The sequence below is a fragment of the Prionailurus bengalensis genome, chromosome A1 (assembly GCF_016509475.1).
Source record: "Prionailurus bengalensis isolate Pbe53 chromosome A1, Fcat_Pben_1.1_paternal_pri, whole genome shotgun sequence".
NCBI lineage: Eukaryota > Metazoa > Chordata > Mammalia > Carnivora > Felidae > Prionailurus > Prionailurus bengalensis.
In genome coordinates, this window is record NC_057343.1 from 111,842,463 (window position 1) to 111,855,107 (window position 12,645).

A 12,645-nucleotide genomic window follows, 5' to 3' on the forward strand; every position below is an offset into this window, starting at 1 on the left:
TGAAGTATCCTCCCCCTTGAGGCTTGGGAGGGAGCCTGGCCCTGTCAACACCTTCATTTTGGACTTCCAGCCTCCAGAGTTGTGAAAGAACAATTTTCTATTGTTTTAAGCCATTCAGCATGTGCTGCTTTGTTATGGCAGCTCTAGAAAACTAACACACCAGGCTGATTCTACTGCCTGGAATGCCCTTCTAGCTAGTCCGGTCACTGCCATCATACAGGCAGCCGAGGGTGGCTTCTCTGTGAGCCCTGACAGCGAGCCCTTGTCCAGTCAATCGGTAAGGTCTGCATGCCAGCCTGCCTTCCCGACTAGACTATAAGTTCCTTCAGGGCAGGGCCTGGCCTGGAGTAGGGCAGCACAGTTCCTGGTACACCGTGGGTGCTCAGTCACAGAGAGGTGACTGAAGGAATAGTTGAGGGGAAATGAGTGCCTTTCAGACTGGGGCATGTCATCTACTCCTCTACAGCCTGTTCTAGCTTGGGTGGGAACAGGGCAGTCCACAGAGAGGTTATAGCATCATCCCCACAGGCCACTCCCAGCTCTTCTACCGTCCAGCCCCCTCCCAGCCTCGTGTGAGCCTGAATAACTTGGGGAAATTCCTAACCTTCCCTTTCAATCTGGCCATTGGCTCTAAGAGTTTGCCACAACATAACTTCTCAGGTCCCTCCAACAAGGGGACTGTGTCTGTGGCTCGATGACTCATGCACAGTGCTCCATCCCGCAGCTTTGGGCGGGACCCAGGGCTGGGGATAGTGCCAGCCAGGGCAGGCTAAGAGCTGGGACATCCCATTGCACCAGTCCAGTCCCCAGGAATGGAGTGTGCTCAAGGCTTCAGGACAAAAATCTGGAATCAGGGAGGCAACACTCATTTGAGCTGAGATCTGAGAGGCAAAAAGCAGCAGACAGAGGCAACAGTGAGTTCAAAGGCCCTGAGGTAGGAGTGAGCTTGGTATGATCAACAACTGAAAAGAAGGCAGAGGAGGCTGGGGCATGCTGAAAGAGAGGTCATGGGTAGGACATATGATTAGACTGAGGTCATCTGGGTAATACAGGGTAATGTCTCCATCTCAAGGCCCTTGATTTAATCATGTTTGCAAAGTCCCTTTTGCCATGTAAGGTAACATATTCCAGGTTATGGAAAGCACACCATAAACATTTTGGGAGGGCATTATTCTGCCCACTGCAGTATCTCGCTCATCCTCTTATCTGCCTCTCACTCCACTGCTACATTTCTGTTCACCTATCTATCTACCTATTTGGATTTGACCATGGATCTACTAACTTTGTCACCTGGCCACAAATTATCTCCCTTCTTACCCCTTTATGAAGTATCAACAAGTTATTTATCAATCTATCATTCCTCCATGGCTTTCATCATTCAATCTGATAATTGTATGACCCCCCAGCCATGGGTCCAATAAACTAATTTTTAAACTCAATCTATCATTTGATAGTCCTCTGTACGTGATGAATTATCAGTCATCTAGCTCCATATTTTTATATGTGTCACATATGTGGACATTCCTTCTAAACACCTACAAATAAATTGAATAAATATTCATGACTGCTTGCCATGTGCCCAATTCTATGTCATGTGTGGGTGAGATACAGGGTTGTTCATACCCCTGGTAACCATATTGGGCCCTTTTTCATCATTGTCATCATCGCTGTTGATGCCATCACTGCCAACCTATGCACACTGTCCAGTTTTGTTATCCACCTAGGGATCGTTTTTATATGGACTTACCAGCCAAATCCAGGCTGTTCTAGTCTGCCTTTTGCTCACTAGCCATCCTGTGTATAAATAATGCAGACCCATTTTAACTTGATCTCAGATAAAGTGTAGGTAGAAAACTGTATCTGCTGGGCAAGCATCTTATGCCTCGAATAACAAATCCTAAAGTTAAATGGAAATTATTTTTAGGTTGTCTAGGCAAATAGCACAGAGGATGGGGACTCTAGAGAGGCTACATTAGGTGCATCTGGACACATGCAGACATGCAACACACACGTACACATGAGCATGGGTACACACAAATGCACACATGCACACAGTCTTTCTTCTGCTCCCACATAGTGAATCCTTCCTGTCTCATTCACACCTTGTGAGTATGTGCACACACATGGCCAAAGTGGACACTTGAACACTGATTCATGCCCTAACCCATCTTGTTTCCAATCTAGGAATTTCACCTCCCCACCTGAGCTGTGAGGTTTTCCAGAGCAAGAATGGTACCTGCCGTTCCTTGGGCATGCCCTCCCAGTCTGGACAGCCAGCAGACTAGACACTTAAGAGCTGTGTGCCTTTCCTTGAATTCTAAGGGCAGCTGGGGATCAGAAAAGTAAGCAGCTAGATGCCCAATGACAGAGGGTCTTCAGGGAAGTCCCTTCTGCCCCTTAGGAATCTGCCTCTCTTGCCCCAGCTGGATGCCAGTGTCTACAGGCTTTCTTTCTTCTGTAGAACTTTCCTAGAACCTAGAGGAACTGTATTAGGTGGATAATCTGCCTGGAGCTGGCCTAGCTGGGGATCAGCTTGACAAGAATTCCCTTGTTTCCAAGCATGTCCATTGCAAAGGCATCCAGGGCCAATCCCTGTCCAAGTCTCTCCTCAGGGCCCTGGCTGGAGATCTAGTACATTTTGAAGGAGGTTGCCACCTGCCAGAGCTGCAGGTCCTGGATGTCCACCAGTTACAGTGGCTAAGGCCACCCCAGGCTCACAAGTCACTTTGTCCACAGCCATAAGGGAGAAACAGCTTGCTCACTAGTGCCTGCAGGAGGCTCCCAAGGCAACCACCTTGGACTCTGGAGCACTTCCCAGCAGTGGGAAGCTGGTCAAAGCCAGGACACCATTAACGAAGCCTTGACTGGAGTGAGGCATCTCAGGGCCAGCTGCCCTTGCTGCTTCTGGTTCCACGCTGAGGCTAGATTCTATCCACATACTTGACCCCATCCAAATCCAATTAATGCCCCTCCTCCATCCTGTGGTATCCTCAGGACAGGGACTTCATCTAACACATCTCTGTAAACTGAAGCTAGCCTAGACCAACCGTAGGAATTGTATCTGCACCTGTGCACAGCTCACACCAACATCCTGTGGGCCCTGAGCCCAAGTCCTAGCCTGAAGCAGTCTCCACTTCTGCCTCCCAGTCCAGAGCCCTCACTCAGTGGGTTTCATTAACTGTTTAGAGCCCAACAGGTAATGAATAATCCCCACATTTGTTTCCTGAGGAGCCAAGCTGGGCCAGGTATCCTCAAGCCAAATGTTCTGGGAAGAAATGGTAGTCCATCTGTCAGAGGAGGGAGGCCGTGATGCTCAGAAACCTCCTTTCTCACACTGATTCCCAGTCGCAGCCTGGCCCATGTTTAAGTCCCAGCAGGCCAAAGGCCAAGTGGAGCTTTTCCATGCCCCTGCTGGAGCTCAGTCTCCATGAGAAGGCTCTGGAATGAACTTAGAATCCCAGAGAGACCCTAATGCTGGGGCCCAAAGAGGGCCAAACAGGCCCCAGGCCACCAGGAGTCAGCACTGGGGCTAGACCAGAGGGCTAGACCAGAGGGCAGGCTTCCTGGACAATGCAGTCCATGGTTGGGCTGGGAAAACATGTCCTGCCACCCCCATGATGCTTTTGTCTCTGGAGAATTCTAAGCACCTATGGTAAATGCAAAGGGCTTCTTAGGGCTTCCTCAACAACCATGGGGTTGACTCTTCCTCTTCATCTTCACAACTCCTACGTTAACCCTTTACCTCTTCCCAACTTCACTTCCTACACTACAACACAGGCAACTCATCAACAGTTTGATGAGTATCTTTCAGATGCTTTGTTTTCTCTATGAAATTATGTATATCTGTGTGTCTATGTTCAGATAAAAATGTAGACTTTTTAAGGTGTTTTTTAATGCAGATAAGATCTTATTATACATATTACCCCGAAACTTGCTTTTTGTTTTCACATGTACAGCATAATGATCTGATATTTGTATATCCTGAAACTTGCTTTTCACTTAACACTTTTATTAGAACTTTTTCCACATCAAACACACAAAACCACACAATGCTTCTTTCTTTGCTGCCTTTTTTTTTTTTTAATGTTTTTATTTATTTTTGAGAGAGAGAGAGAGTGCGCTAGCAGGGGAAGGGCAGAGAGAGAAATCCCAAGCAGGATCCACACTATCAGTGCAGAGGCTGACTCAGAGCTCCAACCCATGAATTGCAAGATCATGACCTGAGCAGAAATCAGGAGTCAGATGCTTAACCAGCTAAGCCACCCAGGTGCCCCACTGCCTTCTTTTTGACTGTGGTTTATTTAGCCAGTGCTCTAGTGATGGACATTCAAGCCATTTCCAGTTTTTCTTTTTTCTTTATAAAGATTGTATTTTAGGGGCGCCTGGGTGGCTTGGTCGGTTGGGCGTCCAACTTCAGCTCGGGTCACGATCTCATGGCTTGTCGGTTTGAGCCCCATGTCGGGCTCTGTGCTCACAGCTCAGAGCCTGGAGCTTACTTTGGATTCTGTGTCTCCCTCTCCCTCTCTCCCCCTCCCCTGCTCATACTCTGTCTCTCTCTGTCTCTCAAAAATAAACATTAGAAAAATAATAATAAAATAAATATTATATTTTATTAAAAAAAATTTTTTTAGTGTTTATTCACTTTTGAGAGAGAGACAGAGCGTGAGTGGGGGAGGGGCAGAGAGAGAGGTAGTCTCAGAATCCAAAGCAGGCTCCAGGCTCCGAGCTGTCAGCACAGAGCATGAGGCGGGGCTCGAACCCATGAACCATAAGATCATGACCTGAGCTGAAGTCGGATGACCAACTGACTGAGCCACCCAGTCATCCCAAAAATTTATTTTATTTTATTTTTTTTTAAGTAACCTCTACACCCAATGTGGGGCTTGAACTCATGACCCTGAGATCAAGAGTCTCGTGCTCTACCGACGGAGCCAGCCAGGCGCCCCTCTAATGATATCTTAAACAGATCTTCTTGTGCCCACATCAGAGGGTCTCTCTGGGGTAGATTCCTAGAAGTAGACTGCATGTTCTCATCTCCTACTTCTAACTTGGGGCAACTGGTGGTTCTCACCTTTCATCTTCAACCAGCTTACTAGTATATTTTCCTGTACAAAGGGCAGTTCTCTCTCAGAAGGAACCCTAGAACCAGTTGTTAGCATCATGTTCTATGCCCCCACTGCACTGCTGTGCACCAGACAGACACATTTCATCTCTCTGTATCATTCTCCCCGCCCCCCCCCCCACAACTCATCAAAATTTTTATCTATTTGCAGGTCCATCTCCAGACCCTTCTCAACCTTTCTGTATTATTCCACCCCACAGGCTCCCCAGATAGCTTGCCCATCCTGCATATACTTAAGGATTTGTCTTCCTAAATGGGCCAAAACCCCTCTAAAATAGGATCTGAACCTGGAACTCACTGCCCTAAGATAAAGCCCTGTTTGTATAGGTGCTTGTTAAATGCATGCTATTTCTAATAAAACCAGGTTACCTCCAGCATGGCTACAAATTCATCAGTAAATCCATGGGAAGGGTCTTTGTAAGACTGCCAGATGAAGGGAGATTTGCTTCACTTATCAGAAACCCTATGGAAGGGGAACCTGGGTGGTTTAGTCGGTTAAGTGTCAGACTTCAGCTCAGGTCATGATCTAGCAGTTCATGTGTTGGTCGGGCTCTGTGCTGACACCTCATAGCCTGGAAACTGCTTCAGATTCTGTGTCTTCCTCTCTGTCTGCTCCTCCCCAGCTTGTGCTCTGCCTGTCTGTCTGTCTCTCTCTCTCTCAAAAATAAATAAACATAAAAAAATAGGAAGAAAGAAAGAAAGAAAGAAAGAAAGAAAGAAAGAAAGAAAGAAAGAAAGAAAGAAAGAAGCCCTAGGGTATAAGGAAAGGGTTTTGCTTACCCTGTTCAACTTGACTTGGAGCCAGCGCCTTTGGTTCTTGATGGTTCTTGGACAGAGCCGGGTCCCTCAGCTCCACGCGGGGCGTCTCACACTTTGATGAGTGTCTGGTCAAGCTGGCCCCTGACTTGGCCGGAGTTACTGCCTGCTGCCAGTTTCTGGGGAAGTGTTTAGAAGCCCCAGGGATCTTCTTTGCCTTCTGCCATCTGTGGCCACTGGGCTGAGTCTGAGAGTCTGAGAAGAGACAGGTGGCCAGGCTGGCACATCATCCAGACATCTCCTACGGCTGGTCAGTACCATCTCTAAACCAGCTGGCAAAGGCTCCAGAGGGGTGCTTCTCCCAGGCATGTGTTTGTAGCACCACAGAAAGTAGCAAGGCTGGCTCTTGCCAGGGCAGTGTCTTAAGCCACAGATGCAGCCCTGGGCAGTTTTCCTATCTGCCCAAACCCCACCTGCAGCCCCTGCCTGGAGCCTAGGAGGCAGAGCTGCTGGATCTGTCCTCTCTTGAATGCCAAATTATGCGCTTTGCATAGGGCTTGGCACAGAGTAGGCAGCCAGGAAATATTTACTGAATAACCAAGAGAATGAATGTTCACCCTCCCTTAGAGGAGGTCACCTAGTAGCACTGACTATATTTGGGAGGGTGAGGATCAGATTCCAGAAACAGAGGAGATGGAAGAAAGGGTGAGCAAAGCTCACATGTGTGATCTTCCCAGATTTCATTTTGTCCCTTTAGGATTTGCAGAAAGTCTCTAGGAACTCTAATGCTAGGACAAGTATTGTGATCCAGTTTTCCTAACTCTACTACATCAAGTATCATCTATGGACTGGCACCATCCAAATCATCTAGCAGCCCGTTATAAATGCAGATTCTCAGGCCCTTCCCCAAACCTAATGAATCAGAACCTTCATGTAAACAGGAACCCAGGTGATTCATGTTCATGTTATTGTTGTACAAGTACTGCCTTAAGCAGCTAGTGAGTGAACATAGGACTTCTCACCTGATACAGTTTGGCTGCTGGAGAGTGTGGCTAACTTCATGTGGGGCTTCTGCCTATCCTGATGACTCAAACAAATTATTGAGTCATATACTGTTTGTCTCTCCAGCCCTTGAACACTGTTAGAACAGAGTAAGCATTCAATAAATAAATGTTGAATGATTCTCATGCTCTTTTCTACATTTAGGGTGCTTAGGGTATACTGGACCTCTGGTTCTGGATATAAATCACAAAGGATTAGAACTTTTGTTCCCAGTAGGGACCCCCGGAAGAACAGCTATTGTCTGATGAGCAATTACTGAGTGCCAGGCCAATGCTTACAAAGTGTGGTTCAAGGCCAAGGGCATCAAGCATGACCAGGTACTTATTAAAAAATGCATATCCTTGGGCCTTGCCCCAGACCTGCCCATTGAGAACCTTTAGGGATAAAGCCTAGAAATCCACGTTTTATTTTTATTTTATTTTATTTTATTTTATTTTATTTTATTTTATTTTATTTATGTTTATTTATTTTTGAGACCGAGAGAGAGAGAGAGACAGCACAAGCAGGAGAGGGGCAGAGAGAGAGGGGGACAGAAGATCCAAAGCAGGCTCCACACTGACAGCGGAGAGCCAGATGCGGGGCTCAAACTCATGAACTGAGAGATCATGACCTGAGCCAAAGTCTGACACTTAACCAACTGAGACACCCAGGCACTTGGAAATCCACATTTTAAAAAATTTGAGGGTCCGCGGGGAGTGGCTCCTGGGTGGCTCAGTCAGTTGAGCATTAGACTCTTGATTTCTGCTCAGGTCATGATCTCATGGTTTGTGAGATGAAGCCCTGCGTCAGGTTCCACAGAGCCTGCTTGGAATTCTCTCTCTCCCTCTCTCTCTGCCCCACCCCCTGCCCGTCTCAAAAATAAAATAAATAAAACTTTGAAGAAATTTAAGTTTTATTTCTTTAAGTAATCTCTACACCCAACATGGGACTTGAACTCATGACCCTGAGATCCAGAGTCGCAAACTCTTCTGACTGAGCCAGCCAGGCACTCCCAGAAATCTCCATTTTTAACAAGCATACCAGGCACACTGAAGTTTGGAAATTATTGCATCCCTAATTACAGAGGAGGAAACTTAGGCACACAGAGGTTGTACAAAGTCACAGAGCTGGTGAATGGTGGGGACAGGACTCTATCCTAAGACCATATGAATGTGGAATCCACAGTTTTAGCCATACACTGAAAAAATTGATGCTGGGTCTGACTGTGTGTATTTAGCCATATACGTCACTTTGTGTCCACAAAGTTTGTTAGATTATGAACTCTTGTGAAATATTGGAAGGCAGTTAATGTGTTTTCTTTCTCTCAGTTATCTGTAGAATCCATTAAACATGCCTAGTACCTGGAAGACTCTCAATAAAAATCATTTGAATTGAATTCCTACAGATACATGATTATCTATTTCTATAAACATACATATACAGAGGACTTCTCATTTTCAAGTAGAATCTTGGAACAAGGTATAACAACTATAAACTTTCCCACTCTCTCTTGAACCCACTCAGTCAAACTTTCACTTATGCCAATGTGTTGATGTGGCTCTTATCAGTATCACCAGTGACTTCAACATGGCTGAAACTAATGATCAATTGTCAGTCTGTATCTAACCTCATTCCTCTTGGTAGCTTTGCACATAGAGCTTTCCTCCCTCCTGAAACACTCTTATCTTGTCTTCTAAGACACTCCTCCTATCTCTCTGGATGCCACTGCTTTCTTTTTACTTTTTTCCCCCAATTAAAAAAAATTATTTTTATTATTTTTAAATATTTTATTTTTAAGGAATCTCTACACCCAACAGTAGAGCTCAAACACACAAGAGTCCCATGCTCCACTGACTGAGCCAGCCAGGCACCCCTCCCCCAATTTTTTTATTGTGATAAAATACACATAACATAAATTTTACTATCTTAATCATTTTTTTAAATTTTTTTAAATGTTTATTCATTTTTGAGAGACAGAGAGAGACAGAGCATGAGCGGGGAAGGGGCCGAGAGAGAGGGAGACACAGAATCTGAAGCAGGCTCCAGGCTCTGAGCTGTCAGCACAGAGCCCGACGCGGGGCTCGAACTCACAAACTGCGAGATCATGACCTGAGCCGAAGTCGGATGCTCAACCGACTGAGCCACCCAGGCGCCCCACTATCTTAATCATTTTTAAGTGTACAGTTCAATGATATTAAGTACATTCACACTGTTGTGCAACTGTCACCACCCTCCATCTCCAGAACTCTTTCATCTTGCAAAACTGAAACTGTACCTGTTGAACTATGAGTCCCCATCTGCCCTCCCTGCTCCAGCCCCTGGCAAACACTGTTCTTTCTGTCTCTATGAATTTCATCACTCTAGGTATCTCGCATAAGTGGATCATACAGTATTTATCTTTTTGTGACTGGCTTATTTCCCTTAGCATAAGGACCTAAAGGTGCATCCATGTTGTAGCATGTTGCAGAATTTCCTTCCTTTTTAAGGCTGAATAATATTCCATTCTATGTATATACCACATTTTGCTTTACCCATTCATCCATTAACAGACACTTGGGTTGCTTCCACATTTTAGTTATCGTGGATGATGCTACTATGAACACAAGTACACAAATCTCTTCAAGACCCTGTTTTCAATTCTTTTGAATATATATCCAGAAATGGAATTGCTGGATCATATGGTAATTCTATTTTTAATTTTCTGAGGAATGGCCATACTGTTTTCCACAGTGGCTGTACTATTTTATATTCTCAATGATAGTGCACAAGTGTTCTAATTTCTCCACATCCTTGCCAACCCGTGTTATTTTCTGTTTTTTTTTTTTTTTTAAATAGTAGCCATCCTATTGGATGTGAGATGGTACCGTATTGCACCTTTGATCTGTATTTCCCTAATGGTGAGCAACATTGAGCATCTTTTCATGTGCTTTTTGGCCATTTATATTTCTTCTTTGGAGAAATGTCTGAATATTTCTTTCTTTTTTTTTTTTTAATTTTTTTAATGTTTTATGTACTTCTAAGGCAGAGAGAGGGACAGAGCATGTGCAGGGGAGGGGCAGAGAGAGAGGGAGACACAGAATCGGAAACAGCCTCCAGGCTCTGAGCCATCAGCCCAGAGCCTGACGCGGGGCTGAACTCGCAGACCGCGAGATCGTGACCTGGCTGAAGTCGGACGCTTAACCGACTGCGCCACCCAGGCGCCCCCTGAATATTTCTTTTTTAACAACATCTTACTGATTCCTTTTCATCTTCCAGACCTCTTAACCTTGTAGTGGCCAAGGGCATCGTCCTTGGACTTCTCTTTCTACACTCAATTCCTTAGTGATTTCAAACAGTCTTATAGCTTTAAATACCAGCCACCTGCTGACCCTTCTCAAAAGATACCTTCAGCCCCGAACCTACCTCTAAGCTGAGGCTACCATTTCTAACTGCCTACAGGACGGCTGCACTTGGACATCTAATAGGTATCTTAAGCTTACTATGTCTTAATGCTGAACTCCTTATCCTCCCCCGAATCTACTCCTTCCATAGTCTTCACATATCTTTTAATGGCAATTCTGTTTTTCCACTGGTTCAAGACAAAACTCTAGTCATCCTTGAATTCTTGTTTTCTCATGCCTCATCAACAAATCCTGTCAAAGCTATCTTCATAAAATATATTGACTTTGACCACTTCCCCTGCTACCACTCTAGTGTACTTTAACATCATCTCTTACCTGGTTTATTTCAGTGACCTCCTCACCTGTCTTCCAGCTTCAGCCTTTCTGCTTTCAGTCTGTCCTCCATAGGACAGCAAAGTAACCTGTAAAATCCAGTGTCAGATTATGTCACTCCTCAGCTCAAAACCATCTTTAGTACTCCTAGCAAAAGCCAAATTCCTAACAATGGCCTATATCATTTCTTTCTTCTACATGTACACAATAAGCATCTTCCTACCTCAGGACCTCTGCATTTGCTGGAGACCGCAAATGGTGGAGACAGTGGTTTCTTTTACTTTGTGCCAGGGACCCCTATGGCAGTTAGTAATGCCCATGGATTCCTTCTGATTACAGTATCTTTAAATCCATAAAATAAGTTTCATAAATTATAAAGAAAACCAATTATGCTGAAATACAACTCTCAAAATATTTTAAAAATGTGTAATAGAGTAATATATGTGTTTCTTATTAATTCATTAAATTACAAGAGCTAGCAGCATAATTATGAGGTAGTGATAACTGTAATGATATTTTAAGATATTTTCAGCAACTATAATGTGCTATGAAAATATCTGATTTCTACTAGCAACAACATCACAGGTGCTGCTAATAGCACTGTGATTTGCTGTCTGCATTCATAATTTAAGAACATGCCAAATGTTAATTCGTGAAAATAAAGATAACATTTTTTCCCTATCTGAAGTCAAGACTCTGTGAATTCTATACACAGATCTCTGGAGGAGAGTGTCTGCGGACTCCATGTTAAGAACCCGTGCCTTAGAATGCTCTTCTCCCATAAGCCCTCACAGCTCATTCCTTCACCTCCTTTAATTCAAAAGCCACCTTCTCAGTCAGCTCTTCCCTGAGGACTCTATTTAAATTGCATGCCCACGTTCCCTATCCCCCTTTCCTACTTAATTTTTCTGAACAGCACTTACTCACCTTCAAATATAATATTTCACTTAAAAAAATTGTGCATCTCCTTCTACTAGAAAGTGAATTCCATGGGAGTAGGCATTTTTGTCTGCCACTTCTGTGCTGTGTCCTCAGCCCCTAGAATGGTACCTGGTATACAGGTGGCACTCAGTAAACATTTGTTGAAAAAAAAAAATGAATAATTACATCTCCTAGAACTTTTATGTTTCTTCTCTTTTTTTTTTTTCTGCAGTAAGTTCATGATTTGTGAGACTTTTACTAAAGATTAAAGAGTTATAATTATCTCCTTTCCTATTATTCTGTAAACATTATCAAGGTTAACCTTAAACAGTAGCAGAGAGCAGCAGGAATGCAAGGATTCTGATGGAGCTTCCAGTCCTAAACAAGAAGTACCTTCCAAGGACTCCTTAGGGGACCTGTGTCTCACCCAAATTAAGGGAACCACCTTAGAGGCAAAGTGCTACCCATAAAATTCTTTCTTGCTGTTACAGCAGTCAGGCCCCCATCCCCGATCAAACCAATAATTCTCATACCTTTTAATTCTGGCAGCATGGTAAAATGGACAACACATAATCTTGGGGGCATCCAAACCAGGTGCCAACTCTGCCACCACTTCCTAGCTCGTGTGATTGTTGGTGAGTCACGAAACCTTTCTGAATAGATAAAATGGGATTTTTCTGAGGATGAAATGGGATGACTGGCATGGTGCACAGCACAGGAGATGGTCATCTTCGCCCTCTTCCATCTCTCTAGGTCATTTTATAACTGCCTGCCCAGGCTCACAGGATCTTGATGGCTAAGAGGAGGAGCCTGTCCAGTCCTTTCCTGTATGTAAACCCGCTATATCTAGACCCAGAGTGCTTCCTTTGGACTGTGCCGCTGTAAATTGGTGCCTCCATTCCCACTTCAGATGTGTGGTTAAGACTGCCATCTGGACCTTGACCATGAAGCCTACCATCTAGCACAGTTTTTTCTCTTCTACTTCTTTTTGCCCTAACTGGGAGATCTTGTATATGTCATCATAGAGGACAAGATAGAAGATATTTCCAGTGTTAAGAGCTTTCAGGGAGCATATTCACCCTTCCAAAACAC

The 12,645-nt window shown here is 44.5% G+C and overlaps 1 protein-coding gene across 1 annotated transcript in view; it reads left to right on the forward strand.

Moving 5' to 3' along the window:
- JADE2 (jade family PHD finger 2) overlaps positions 1-12,645 on the forward strand; it is a 141,326-nt gene that overhangs the window by 73,463 nt on the left and 55,218 nt on the right. The window lies entirely within an intron of this gene.